Source organism: Falco naumanni, chromosome 16 (genome assembly GCF_017639655.2).
Source record: "Falco naumanni isolate bFalNau1 chromosome 16, bFalNau1.pat, whole genome shotgun sequence".
In the NCBI taxonomy this organism is placed as follows: Eukaryota; Metazoa; Chordata; class Aves; order Falconiformes; family Falconidae; genus Falco; species Falco naumanni.
The window spans coordinates 156,355-170,541 of record NC_054069.1 but is presented as its reverse complement, the minus strand read 5'-3'; the positions used below and the strand labels follow the sequence as shown (position 1 = coordinate 170,541).

Here is a 14,187-nt window from a genome sequence, read left to right as displayed (position 1 = left end):
AGTCCTCTGGAGGTGAAGGTGCTGAGTAAATAAAGGGAGGGATAGCTTCGTTCCTAGTTCTGCCTTACTGTAAGACTGTAGTAGCAGGGACAGCAAAAGCTGTTCTTGCACCTTCCTTGACTATCTCGTTATCCCTGGTATGATGCACCACAGACTCATGGGTGTAGCTCCGGGGTTGGCACCCAAGTGCTGTGCTCCGTCCCTGCTGTTTGTGGTTGCACATGCTTGTGCATGCCTATAGAAAGCGTGTCTGCCCCAGCACCACCTCTGACACCCATCACTGGCGTACATGCATGAAGATTTGCCCGTCAGTGATGTGTGCTTGCCCGTGCACATGTGCACAGGGTGCGCCGCATGTGCCGAGGCTGCTCTGGGGGTCTGCTTTGGCAGGCAGGGACCAGAGTGGCACAGGCCAGCAGAGGGGAGGGTGGCTGAATGCGACTGCAGCAGCAGGACATTGCTGCCTGCCTGTCTGCACAGCCCCGAATCCCCCCACATCCCGCGTGGGGCCCGCTACCGCCCAGGCAGGGGAAATCTCGCCCCCCGGGGGGGACCCCCGCGCTCTTCCCCCGCAGCTCCCTCCCCCCTGCCAGCCCCCCGCGGCGAGGGCGCGGGGCCGAGCCCACCCGGTTGCATGCCCATCCTTTGGGCGAGGGATCTCCTGGCTTTGTGTCACCGAGGCGCTGTGATTCCAGAGCCAGCCCTGCCTGCTCAGTTTTTCCAAACCCGCACTTGGGAGGCAGGCAAGCGCCGTATCAGGATAAGAGTCCTCGCCAGCCGCCCGCCGCGCTGCCTGCCACCTTCCCGCTCCCCAGCCAGCCCAGCTCTGGGTGGCAGTGGGAGGTGTCGGCTTCGCCGAAGGCTGCATTTATCACGGTGGTGGCCTCGCTAAATGGTTTAACCCCTTGCGCCCCGCAGGCGTTGCTGGCAGCCGGCTCGGTGGTTTGACCCGCTGGCAGGGCAGCCTCCCAGCCCCGCAGGCTGCCTGGTGGGCTCCAGCTCTCCTGGCTCTGCCCGGTGGCTGGGGCAGAAGTCCCCCCCCAGCTCTAGCAAACCTCAACCTTTTCTTGGTTTGCTGCTCACGAGGGGCAGCTCTGTACGGCAGCGATGTACCCAGGCCAGAGGCAGCAAAGCGGATGTCTCTGCAGGGCCCTGTGCAAAAGGCAGCCCAAGTACAGCTGGAGTGGGTAGCAGAGGGTGCTGAGGCCAGGCTGTTGTGGTAGGAGTTCAGCTCGTCTCCCATACCAGCATCCCAGCGGCATCAGGACTTTGTGCACTGCGCCTGGGATAATGTCCCTTGGGCTTCAGCAAACATCCAAGGTGGTGGGGCTGGTATTCAGAGTGCACAGGAGTTGCAAGAAGGGATGGTGGCTTGAAGAGGTACATATACAGGCATTATGAATGCATTTGACGTTGCAGGAATAGCAAGGCATCCAGGATCCCAAGCTTCAGTGGTTTTGTGATCCTGGAACCGTGTCAGGAGTTTGTCATTGCCAGACATTGGTGTGTTAGCCGTGCTGTGGCAGCAGTGGCATATTTCCATTTGAGAAAGGACGGCTCAGTTTGATTAAGTTCTCCTCTGGTACTCCAGCACAGGCTGTGCTTTGCCTTTAGGACTGCAGCATAGGAAAATCCCAGCATATGGAGAGGGGCCAGGGCCTAGCTCTGGTGTGAGGATGCCGAGCTGGAGACCATGGATGGATGGCTGCACTGCTTCATGTGTCGTTTTTGCACTTCAGTTTCTTCAGACTGCGGTGTGCAAATGGCCTTGGCCTGCTGGAGATGTGATGGTTAATAAGTTAGTGTGGAGGAAATGGCCAGGATCCCATTTGAAAGGAGTAGAGAAGCCAAGCTGGGCATTCCTGAGTGTGCCCAGGTCTGTTGGGCCAATGGCACAGGCTGCCCAGGCAGCTGCAGAGGTAGTGCAGGCTCCTTGCAGCTCCAATGAGCATGAAATGAGGGAGCCCATTCTTCCCCGGCTAGCTGCAGGGCTGGGCACAGACCTGGGGCCTCTCCCAGGCTGGCTTTTTTCCCCCTTTCCCTGAGCAATGGTTTTGTGGCACCATTAAAACAGAAGTGGTATTGAGACCTCACGATGCAGCCCAAGGGAGATGGAGGCACAACAGGGACTTGCAAGGCTGTGGAATAGGATCCCTGCCAGCGTCTGAGGGGAGAAGACAGCACTGTATCCAGGAGTCTGCACAGGGATGGACAGGACTGAGGGCAGCATGGGGAGAGCTAAAAAGATATTTTTAAGCCAGAGCCTACCTCTGCAGCAGTAACATAGCCTCTTCCATCTCCTTGCTGGAGCCTTGCCTTTCTGGGGGAACACAGAATAAATAAAGAAATTCTGTGTGCCAAGTCTGTGGATTTAATGCTGGAGCTGCCACCAGCTCCCTGCTCTGTACGTATGCGAATCAGCAAAGCAGAGGACTGCTCCTAAAACAGGTATTTCTCAGCCCCAGGCTCATTTCCTTTGTCCAAATTCATCTGTGGGGCCTCTGCTGGAGGTTGGTCTGGGACTGGAGTGGGCCACTGGGACATGCTTCGCAAAGAGGCAGCTCCAGCTAACTGAGAGTCACATCATTAAATCCAGTATAGTTAATTGGACCTAATTAATCATATTCAGAAGTGTAATGAGGGCCTTGTCCACAGGGGTCTTGTGAAGGTCTGAGCTTGGGGCTGCCGTTCTGGAGAGGCAATGGGAATGAGCAAATCCTAGAGCCTCCTCGGAGGTGGCTTGGGACCCAGCTTCCAGGTCCTCCAGATATCCTTATCAGCAAGAAGTGTGACAGGACAAGGCCAATCCATCTGACCCTGTGGCCCAGTATCCTCTGCATCCCTCAGAGACAGAACATGTCAGGAGCTTCTGGGAGGCTGCTCCCAGTTCTTCCCAGGGAAGGCTGGAGTCACAGTCACAGGTGGCTTCCTCTTGGTCCTTGACTAGCGCGGAAGGGAGACTTTTTATTTTCTGGGTGTATGTTTTGCAGCCCAAAGGCAGGAGAGCCCTGTACAAGGGAGGGATAGGTCACAGCCAGTCCAGGCATCTCAGCCAGAGGGGCTCGCTAATGTGCTAATGTACTGGTGACGACTCCTGGCCTGAGCTGCTGCCATGGTGGTGGTGGTGTTGGCAGAGGGAGGCTTTGAGGAGCTCCAAGGACTCTGCTTTCCTGTCTCCTCCTCTCCCTGTCTGTCCTAGTGTGGGCGTAATGATAGAGGAGGGAAAGGGGAGACTGGGAGTCGGAGTCAAGCGTAGGGAGGGCAGCTAGCCTGGCAGATGTTAATTAAAGACAGAGGCTCAGCGTTGAGCCGGCAGCGGCTAGTCCTCCCACTGACCTTTCCCAGTCTCGCTTTGCCACTTTCATGTGCGCGGGCTGGGAGAGATGCAAAGGACTGTGATGTAGGAAGCCTGGGAGTCTGCAGGGAAGCAGCGGGAGGGAGAAGCAGCCAGAGGGCCTGGGAGGGACAGGTGGCTCTGCAAGTCGTCTCTGCACCAGATGTGGCCGGAGGGAAGGAGTTGCCAGTCTGCTGCTGGCACCGAGCTGTTGTGCCAGACAGCGGCGGCTGGGTGCTGTCTATAACCCACCATGCCTGTGCATGCTGTTGGCAGGGATGCGAGCCTAGTGCTCCTACTGGGAAGGATGAAAGCGTGAAAATATGTCACTGCTTGTTGATGAGGCGCTTGGGAGCTCACCAGAGAGGCAGGGAGGTGTGCGGCCTCCCTGCTGCCCGGTCCCTGGGAGGGCTACAGGGGGTACGATCAGGGGGATGGTATGAGCAAACGATTCCCAAAGGCATGCCCGGCGCCTGGCCACCCGCGTGGGCTGCGGTCCCCGCGGGAGAACCCGGGGCCTCTGTGCGCGGCCCCCGCGGCTGCTTTCCCGGGTGCGGCTGCGGCTGGGCAAAGCCCCCCAGTGCCAGGGGCGGGGAAGCGGCCTCCAGGCACCTTCCTACCTGGCGGGGGGCGCCAGGGCGCTGCCTGCCCCGCTGGGGAGCTGGGGGGGCGGCGTGGGGAAGGTGGCGGTGGGCTTAGCCGTGGGCTTAGCCGTGGCCCGGCGCTGCCGCCGCTGCCCGCGTGCTGCTCGCGTGAGGCGGGGCGAGGCGCGCGCTGCCCGCCCCGCCCCGCCGGGAGCCCGCCCGTGGCTCGCCAGGGGGCGCTGCCGCTCGCCCTTCCCGCGATCCCGTCGCGGCGGCCCGGGGCAGGGACGGACACGCGCGTCCCTCCGTGCCGGCACCCGCCCGGTCCCTCCGTGCCACCCGCCGCCTCTTCCCCTGCCTCGACTGCCTGGGGCCAGGCCGGCTTCCCCGCCGCGAGCCGGGGGAGGGCGAGTGCCGGCGGGGGCGGCCTAGTGGCGGCTGCGGCTGCGCGTGCAGGCGGAGCGGGAGGGCAAGGTGCGTTGGCGTTTTCAATCAGGGCCGCCGCTCCCTGTCGGCGGAGATGGATCCCTTGTCCCTGGGTCCCCTCTAGTTCTGCAGCGCTCGGGGATGCTGCCAAGCGGTCCCTGCCCCCAGCTCTCTCTTTCTAGCCCACCCCTGAGCAGTTAGCCTGCTGCAGACAGGAAGGTGACACATCCTGGTTAGGATGCTGCTGGCATCGTCCAGAAGTGGGTGGACTGCCTTAATAGCCTGATGTGCGTGTGCACTTGTGTGGCTCCCTTCTGCCTTGCGAGGGGGAGGGAGCAGGCAGAGAGCACAGGCAGCCGGTGAGCCAGCTGTGTCCGCTTTCAGCTGCATCCTGTGTGCCTGGAGCAGCAGCAGCCCCCAGCCGGGCTGCAGCTCCTGGGGTCGGTGGAGGACTGTGCTCCTGCTGCCCAGCTGCAGCAAATGGTGCATTTGAGATAGGCGCTGCCTGCGCCCAGCTACCCCTCTAGCCACCTTGTCTCCTGCCTCCCTCTGCTCCTTGGGTCTCGCCCACCTGCCCCCACTCCCGTTACCACCACCCCGGTGTAGCTGTCGGTGCAGGCTGTTGCTCGGGGGAAGAGGGTAGTTTTGGCGCACAGAAAACTTGTTAGTAAAGCCAGGAGCGCGCTGCCCTTTCCAGGAGCCGGGGCCAGCCTCCGTGTGCCTAGTGCACGGATTCCGGGAGAGGCGGCAGAGGGGGCGCAGGCTTGGACCTCCCCGGTTCGGCGCGGCGGCAGGGCAGGACGAGCGGGGTGTCAGAGCGACCGGCGCTGGGAGGCTTTGCAGGCTGATGTTCGGGGGGTAAGGCAGGGCAGGGGGATGCTCAGTCGGAGGGAGTGCGGCTGTGCCGTGAGGGGGGGTCTGGGGTGCAGCACGGCCGTGTCCCGTGTCCCTGCGTGGCCGCCCGCGGAGGGGACGGCATCTCCCCTTCGGCTGTGGGTGACCCCCGGGCGGGCCGGCGCTCCCGGGCGGGACCCCCCGGCCCAGTTGTGGTTCCCGGCAGGCCGCTGGGCGGCCGGCGGAGCGCCCGCGACAAGGAAGCGGTTAATCAGCGTGTAGGGCTTTTATTTTGACAGGGCAGCGCCTGGCTCCGCGCTCGGAGGAAAGTGAATGATCCTGTTTCTCCAAATGATTATTCAGGCTCCGGCGGAGAAAGGAGCACTCGGCACGCAGCGCCTCGCCCCTCGCCACGGCGTCCCCGCCCGCGCCCGGGCCGCCGCGCCCGCCGGCACCGCAGCCCGCCGCCCGCGCCCGGCCGCCCGCCGCAGCGCGGGGAAGCCGCCCGCGGCCCGGGGCCGGGCGGGCAGCCGGGGCCCGCCGCGGCCGGACGCCCACCCCCGCCGGCGGGCGCGGGCTGGAGCCGCCGCCGCCGGCGGAAGGAGCGGCGCGGCGGGGCGGGAGGCTCCGCCGGCAGCGCCGCCCCCGGCCCCGGCCCCGCGCCCCGCGGCGGGCGGCCGAGCCATGAGCGCGGCCCGCGCCGCCGGCCCCGCGCCGCCGGCCGGCCCTCAGCAGCCCGCGGAGCCGCGCCGCGCCGCCCCGGCGGGTTCGCCTGGCCTGCCCTGAGCCGCGCCGCCGCCGCCGCCGAGGTGAGTGCCCCCACTGGGCCCAGGCGGCCGCCGCCCCATTGTTCCGCCCCGGGGGGGCCGGGGCTCCGCGCCGCCGCTCCGCGCAGCCGGTGGCGGCCGGGCCTGCCTCGGGGCTGTCACCCGGCCGCGTCCCGGGCGCGGGGTCTGCCGCGCTGCAGCCCCCGGGGGGCTGCGTGCCCAGCGGGCGGGAGGGGGGGGGGCGCGGCGGGGGCCGCCGCTGGCCCCGGCTCGGCCTGCTCGGCGCCCCCCCCCCCGCCGGTCCGTGCCGCCGTGGGCCGCGCTGTCAGCGCTCCCGCTGCCCTCGGGCACGGCTGGGGCCTGGCTCGTACTCGCCTGTCGGGCACCGCTCTTCCCGGGTCCTCGCGAGCCGTCGCCGCGGCCTCCTGGATGAGGGACGAGCCTCGAGCAGGGCTCCGCTCCAGATGCAGAGAACTTACTTGCATCGCGCCCGGTTTTACCCGGGCTGCTCTGGATTCTGCAAGACGTTTTCGGTGCTGTTAAAGCCCCGGGGAGGGCTGGAACTGGGATCCTGGTAACCGCAGTCGCCGCATTGCACGTGGGGTTTAAATAAACTCTCCTGTCGGAGCCCATCCTAAGCATCTGGGGAGACCTCTCCGCTCTTTGCAGTGTCCTACTTGGTGGGCTTCCATTCGCTCTTGAGGTAAACTGGGCATGTGGTCGGCTTGGAGGAAAAAGGGGGGGAAACACCGTAACATACACGCTTTCCTTGCGCGCAGAGGGGAACCGATGTAACAAAACCTCCTCTGTGTTGTACTAGGGACGTGTCTTTAGCAGGTGGTGAGCTTGTCCTAGCCCTGCTCTACTGGCAACCACTTGCTGGAGTAGAAATGTGAGAAGGATGCATATCTGAACACATAAGTAATGCTACATGACAGGGCAGGCTGGTGTTTTGTTGTGTGCGATGTCTGGCCGCCTTGGGGGCAGCGCAGTTTGACAGGGTGTTGGGCTGCCGTGCTGTACAGTTGTGTCCTGGCTGCGTGAGGCGAAGGGCTGCCAACAGTGTGGCACGGAGGGTGACCATGTGCCTTTGGCTGCGGTGTGTCCCTGCAGAGTGGTGCTACAGCAGGCTTAGCTGCACGCTCCTTGACCTGCGGGATCCGCGCTGTGAACGTGGCTACCGCTCATTACTCTGCCCAAACGCTGTTTCATGCCAGGCACGCAGCAATGAGATGCAGCTCCTTCCATCCGTCAGGCGCCAGGTCTCTGCAGAGGGATGTGTGTGCGCGCCTTGTTTTGCTACTTTGGTGGCAGAAGGAGTAAGAAAAGTGAATCACAGAGGAAGCGATTTGCCCAAGGTCGCATGGCGAGTCTCTGTCAGTGCCGAAGCAAGACCTCCTTTGACTCCAGTGCCTGCAATAACGCTGGTGGCAGTCACATGTAGGTATGTAATACACACCCAAGGCCAGTACTGGTGCAGAAATTGCCAGGTCCACATTGTTGCCTGATTCTCTTTCTCCTTGGCTAGAAAGATGAGCATATCAGTGTGCTGTGTCTGCAGCAGTTGTTTACTCCACTGGGGACTTTTTCCAGAGCATTCATGCCCTAAATGCTCTAGAACATTTTTGTCTGTTTTTGAACCTGTGAATTTGCTATTTCAGCTGGGCAGAAGGGGTGATCGGTGCCTCCCCACCACCCTGACTTGTACCTTGGTTACCTAGAGAATTCATTTCGTTGTGTTTGGTATTTTCTGCGGTGCAATGTTGTAGGTGTTGCTATGTCTCCCTGCCCCTTAAAGTCCCTCTCCTCCTTCCAGACCCCCCTGCCCCTCCACTAGAAAAAAAAGGCAGCAGCTAAAGGAAAGCTTACTTAGAAACTTGAAACCGCAGTGGTTCAATTGAAGAAAGTAAAATAGTTATGCTTTGTACTTTTCAGCCCTCCACCTTCTGCATCTCCTTCGTGTTGCTGTTGGAAGCTGGCGCTCTAGCCACTGTGTAGCAGAGGGGACAGACTGCTGTGTGAAGTGACTGAGCCATCACAAAGCTGCAAGTACTGAGCTCACTGGGCTAGGCTTCTGCAGGGCAGCTGCTGAGGATGTGCTGGAGCTGCTTTCAGCTCTGGGCAAACTTGAGCCCACAGAGCTGTGGACCTTGCTTGCGCTGGCTTGGCCTCCCTAAGGTCCTAAGGTTAACTCAGCCTTTGACTTTTCTATTGAGTCATTGATGCAGCTGGCATCATGTCCTTCATACTTGCTGGTTTTTTGGTGGGGGAAAACCCTTTGCTTTTCCTTCTCAGCGCTACTGTTCTTTCCTGCTGAAATGCTGTGGGTGCTCGCCCTCCCAGCAGAGCTTGCTGTGCTGGAGGGGTGTGGTGGGAGGGAGCGGTAGCTAGAGAGGAGTCTCTTGCTTCCCTCTGCAGGGAGCATCAGCTGTGTCCCAGCCAGTGACTCTTTCTTGCTGCTGTAGAGGTGTTACTCTTTGTGGCTTACCCTGATTGCCTTCAGTTGGTTGCAGAGTCCCGAGTAAAAGATGGGTCCTGGGATTGTTTTCCCCACCTCATCTCTTGTTGGTACAGTGTGCGGTTCAGCGTCGATGTCAAGACAGCCTTTGCTTCTTTGCGCTGTCTCAGGTGATTGCGTCGGTCTTGGCTGCTGCTAAGAGTGAAAGTTTTTAGCTACCAGAGTGCTTGAGGATGTGTCTGTGTCCCCCTGAGCTCCAGATGTCCTCTTGCTGGCACTAGTTGTGTATTCCAGCTGCTGCGGTAGGTTTTAAGCTGCTCAGGTCTAGCCATTTCATGGGGATGGCACAGGCTGGCTTCCAGCTCTTAATTCCTCAGGGTTCCATCCAGTTTTAAATACCCTGTCTGATGGATCTCCCAAGCAGGCCTCCTCTGGGGGAGTAAGTCCCCTGTGAAAAGGCACACGTTTGCTGTTCCTGTCTGAGAACGTGTCGGGAGTCTGTTCCACCCATGAGCCCCTGAGCTGCTGTTGCTGCCTCTGTCTCCCAGGGATGCTGTCCGTCCCCCATAGCCTTAGCCAAGCAGAACCCCAGAGCTTGCCCTGCAAATGTAATTTTCCTTGTGCTGGTGCTCTTTTGGCAAAGAGCCGGCATTGTGCCAGTGCCCTGGAAGAGGGGGAGCATAGGGGAATTGTGCTACGTTTGTGACTACTTTTGCCATTTTTAACAAGAAACTTGCATGGATATATGATACAATGAAGGATAGAGACATCATAGCAATGTGATGTACAGATGCAGCAGCATTTTGTCAGTGTTATTTAAGCTGTATCAGTGAAGTGCTAGGAGGGTTGCCAGCTTGACTCTTCTGGCAAATCAAAATCTAATGCAGGTCAGGACTCAGTGTCACTCAGCTGTCCTTTCCTCCCAGGAAGATGTTGACTGGTAAATGAGTTTTCTGGTGATCTCGCATGTGGTTCTGTGTTTCTGGGGGTGTGGGAGCTTTGGATGCTGACTTTATGTAGTTGATCTCCATGAGATTAAAAATACCCGATGAGGTTTTTTGTAGCACTGAAGCTGTGGAAAAATACAACCATGTTGGAGCAAGGGGCCTATGAAGCATTGCAGCTGCTTTCCCTTCTCAGTTGTGTGTTTCCAGCATCTCCGTGTGGTGCAGGGGGTGAGGGTGGCCAAAATGACATTCCTCAGTTCTTCCCGACTTCTGTTCCAAAGCTGCTTGCTACTTTCTGGCAGGTCATTCTGCTCCTCTGGTTTGGCTTCCCTTCTGCGAGCACCACCCCTGGCAGCCTCGAGTGGAAGGTACCCAGGAACTGTTACCGGAGGTTGGCGGGGATGGTTTCTGTTGCTGTAATCTGCTCTTCCTTGGCCTCTCCCTGGGAGGCAGCCCCAGCCAAACCACGTGGCATGGATGAGAGGCACCCTTCCTCCTTCCGTGATGCCTGTTCCAGGTCATCTGCTTGGCATCAGGCCCTTCCTGGGAATGGGGAGCTGGCTTTGTTTTCTTCCTACCTGATTTTCTTTGAAACTCAGAGGTGGAGAGGGTGATGGATTTTGTTCTAATTGAGACCAATTCACGGTGGTGTTTGCAGTTGCCACAGGGCTGTACTCAGCAGGAGCCAGCACTGAGGAAGCCATTAGTGTCACCGGCACCTGCTTTTGATGTAAGGGAGGACTACTATGCAGCTTGCCAGCCCTGCACGCTCCCCACCTCCTTGGTGAGCAGAGCCATGCTTGTTGGTGCCCTGGTCCCTGGTGTGGCAGGAGAGGGAGCACGGGACACCTTGGCATGGCTACCCAAAGCCTGCGCCAAGCCCTTGGAAATGGGCGTGCTGCTGTTGGGCATCCCAACCAGCTCCGAGTCCCGCTTGCTTGGAGCCGGACCTCCCTTCCCACCTTGCATGCCTGCTGCCCTTCTTCCAGGGTGTGAGACGGGCTGTCAGAGACATGCAGCTCCCAAACAGGCAGGGTTGCCTTGATGCCAGCTATGACCCTCCACTGGAGAAAGCAGCGTGAGGATGATGGGCTGTGGCACCCTGGAGACACAAACGGGAACCTGTCCTGTTCTCGCTAGGTGCATGTCCAGGCTGGGTGCAACCAATGGGATGAGGCCTGCTTCCCACTTGCTCAGCCCCTTCTGGAGAGGTGGGCTAGATTTTTGGCAGCTACTGGTGTCTGGGCACAAGTGGCCCCCTTGTATCCCAGTGTCCTTGCTGGATTGCCATAGGGGTGCATCAGGCGGTGGTTACTCGCCCCTCCACACGGCCAGTGATGGGAGGGCAGGGCCTTCACCTGGCATCTTGTCCTGCTGTGTCCTTCTGGGTGGCTGCAGGCAGAGAAACATGCTAGCTGTGCCTGGGTGTCTTTGGGAGATGGCGCTTCCCCGATGTGGACAGATTGTCTGCCAGCTTTGGCCAGAGCTGCTAGAGAAAATGGTGCTTTGTCTCTGGGTTTTGCTTCTACCAAGAGCAGTAGCAGCTAGGTTTGGGGTTTTGTTCTTTTCAACTGCAATTCGAGATGCCTTGAATCCCAGCTAGGGGATGATGGGGAGCCTCTTCTGATGCTGGAGTAATAGCCTCAAGATGGCTTTAAGACTGGGCTGTGCGCGGTGCCCAGAGGTGGGGTGTCACCCTGTTTGGTGAGGAGCTCTGCTGGAGCCAAGTCCTGGGCCAGAAGCCAGGTTTGTGATTGTGCCAGAGAGGGCGAGACTTGGAAAGCGAAGCAGAGCTCCTCCTGTGTGAGAGATGGCCTGAAATACCGAGCAAAACCACAGAGTGCTCCTTGTTCCTGCCTATGCCTACTGGTCTTCCCTCTCCCTGAAGTATGTGGGAGGCCACAGAACAGATCTGCTAGGGAGCAGATCTGTGTTCCTCAGGCACCTCTGCTCTATCTTGCCTCTTTGGGCTGCTGGTTGGGTTGTTTTTTTTGCAGTACTGTTTTTAGTTTGTTTTTTTTCCCCTTTTAACTCTGCCTCTCCTGTTGCCGTACCTTCCCCATCCTTGCTGCCGCTGATTTGAGGGCCACCTCCTTGCAGACAGGCTGTCCAGGGCAATGCTGTTTGTGGTTGCACTGCTCCTTCTGTCACAGCTCAGCTGAGCAGCTTTCCTTTTCCTTGCTTGGCTGCTTACTGCAGCAGCCGAGGAGAGGAACGGGCCAGGATATGGTTTGTGTAGAAGATGCTCCGTGGCACTGACTGTTTACAGGCTCTGTGCTTCTCAGAGTGTGAGCACAGGAGATGCCAGGCTCTGCTGGGGTCTGTGTGAGCAGCGTGGCTCCTGCACGCTGGGTGTCTTGCAGCCTCTGTTCTGCACAGTCACGGGCCAGGAGAGGTTTTAAGCATTCTGCAGAAGCAAGGGCTTGGGTTTTTTTTTTCACCTCCGAAATCAAGACTGGGAGGAAAAGTGGAAGGAAATGACTTAACCAAGGACAGGAAAGGAATATGGGGCAGAGCTAGGAACAAAAGCCAGGATTCCCAATTCCTGCTCATCTCTCCTCTCCTACTCGGCTGCCTCTTTGGGTCTGGGCCTCCTCTTTGAATCCAGGTGTAAGGGGGCTTTTCCAGGCCTTCTGAGAAGCCAGAGGTCAGGAGCTTCACTCTCCTGAAGTACCATCAATGCTTGGTGAGTCTGTGAGCTTTCCAGGCTCCCAAGCGTCTCATCTTCAGGATCTGCCAAGCTGAGAAAAAACTAAGTTAGGAAGCTATGACTGGTGTGGTTACAGTGGAAGTTGCAAACCATGTCCTTGGCTAGCGAGTTGAGTGTCTGGTTTTCCCAGGAGCACTGTGGTCCTTGTCCGATGTGTGCTCTGCAGAGAAATGTTGCTCTCCCAGAATGCCTTATCCTTGTTTGGAGGGCCATACCCAGGTTTCTTTTAAGGGTGTAAGTTAAGGGAAGCTCTTTCTCTCTGCTTGCAGTGTCCCCTGCTGAAGCTGGCTTCGTGGATGGTCTTCCTTGGCTTGCCACCCAGGGCTTGGTAGTTGTCCCATCAGGTGTGCATTGGTTGCCTGGTTCTTCGGGCAGGGACTCTGTGGAACACTGCAATCTTCCTAGTAGAAAATGCATTCTTAATATCCTTTTAGGAGGAAAGATCCTGCTAGATACCTGTGTATCAGTGAACAGTTGTGCTTCCCTTCAGATGCGAAGGTGACCGTTGCTTCATTCTGTTGTTATGCAGTGCTGGGCTCCTGGCTTCTTGGAAAAGGCAGAGGGTGAGGCTGGGATCAGTAGAGGGTGCTGGTTTATGAAAAGGCAGTTGTGAGTGTCCCGAGTAGCCACGCTGTAGTCTCCATGCTTAGGGCAGTGGGAAGCTGGATGGGGAGCTCCAAAGGGCAGTCACTGAGAGCAAGGGCTGCATCTCTGGGTGACTTCCCGACAGCAAACTTGCCAGGGCTGTGGAAACCCCTGCAGCACTGGAGCTTTTACCACTTCCTCGGCAGGATTTGTTCCAGCACTGGTCTGCAGTGGAGGATCGGGCCAGACAGGGTCTGAATGGAGCAGGTCCGGCCACAGGCGAGCCTCAAGCGCGGCACTTAGGCTGGGCTGAAAGCTGCCTGTGTCCTGCCTCTGAGCAGCCTTGTTTGAACTTTCTCTGGCAAGGAGCAAAAGGAACCCGGGAGACCTAGGGCTGGTCCAAGCAAGTTTCCTCTGCTCTCCCCGCCCCCAGGTGCAATGGGGGGAATGGAAGCAGCTCCAGACTGCTGTCCCGGAGTGGAGCAGTTTGGGGGAACCTTGGTCACGACAGCTTTTGAGCACTTTTTTTTTTTTTTTTTTTTTTTTTTTTTTTTTTCCCTCTGGTGTTCCCTGCATCTTGGGCTGCAACGCTGGGAGGGGGAAGTGAAACTGTGGTTCAGAACAAGCCCTCTGGATGGCAAGAAAATTGCTGAGTAGCCAGTTTCCAGGTTGCGGAGGTCCTAGCCAGGGCCTGGTGCGGCTGCCAGAAGCAACAGGCTTGGAATTTCCTCTGCCTGGTGCCAGCTCCTCTTGGGCTGGCCACAGCACCTCTGCTGGGGCTGGGGCTCCTCTCGAGCCTTGTGGATGGGGCACTCCCGGAGCAGGGGTTACGCCGGAGCTGCCCCCCTCACTCTCACAGCCTGGTTTCTATTTTCTTTTCCAGGGTCCAAGCTGTTTTGAATTATATAGCCGGTGCCTCCCGCGGGGCTCCTTGAGCAGCCGCCTAACGAGCTGAGCTCCTGACAAACTTTGCTCTGGCTCTGGCTACGCTTGGAAAATTTTACAGCCTTTTCAGAAAAAGGAAATGCCAGGAAAGGCCTGTCTCTTCTTACTTTTATGAGGGGGTCCCAGTTGAGAGGGGGCGAGATGGATTTGGAAAAGAAGACAGGAAGGATTTTGTATACTGCGGTATATATGCTTTCTAGTGATTGGGGTGAGCGGGCTTGGTGCCTCTTACCAGAGTAGGGCACAGTGGGGCTGAGACCTGCAGGGCTCTTGGAGGGTGCACGGTGGCCACAAAGAAGAAGCAACTCCTCTTCTACAGGGTGGTGGTGGTCTGTGTCTTCCCTCCCAGCTGCCAGCTTAGCTACTGGCTGTTTAATCTTTGCTAATTACTCTTTTTTTTTTTTCTGAACAGCAGTGGTTTTACTTCTACTGTGGTCACAGCCAGTGGCTCCTGCATGTGAACGCGCTGCATGCTGGTCCACAAGGCTCATGGGAGGGACCGTCACAGGATGCAGGGCTGGTGGCCTCCCCATCATGGGGGACAGCAGAGTGCCCAGGCAAGGTGCTGGTGGGCACAGGGATGTTAGGAACACAGGT

The 14,187-nt window shown here is 58.7% G+C and overlaps 1 protein-coding gene across 2 annotated transcripts in view; it reads left to right on the top strand.

Moving 5' to 3' along the window:
* Positions 1–6,234: 6,234 nt before the first annotated feature.
* BCL9L (BCL9 like) overlaps positions 6,235–14,187 on the top strand; it is a 49,359-nt gene continuing 41,406 nt past the window's right edge. Inside the window, exon 1 of one of the 2 annotated variants that reach the window (XM_040616106.1) lies at positions 6,235–6,648. The gene's annotated coding sequence lies outside the window, so the exon portion shown is untranslated. The remainder of the gene's footprint in view (positions 6,649–14,187) is intronic. The other variant, XM_040616105.1, reaches the window with a different exon arrangement.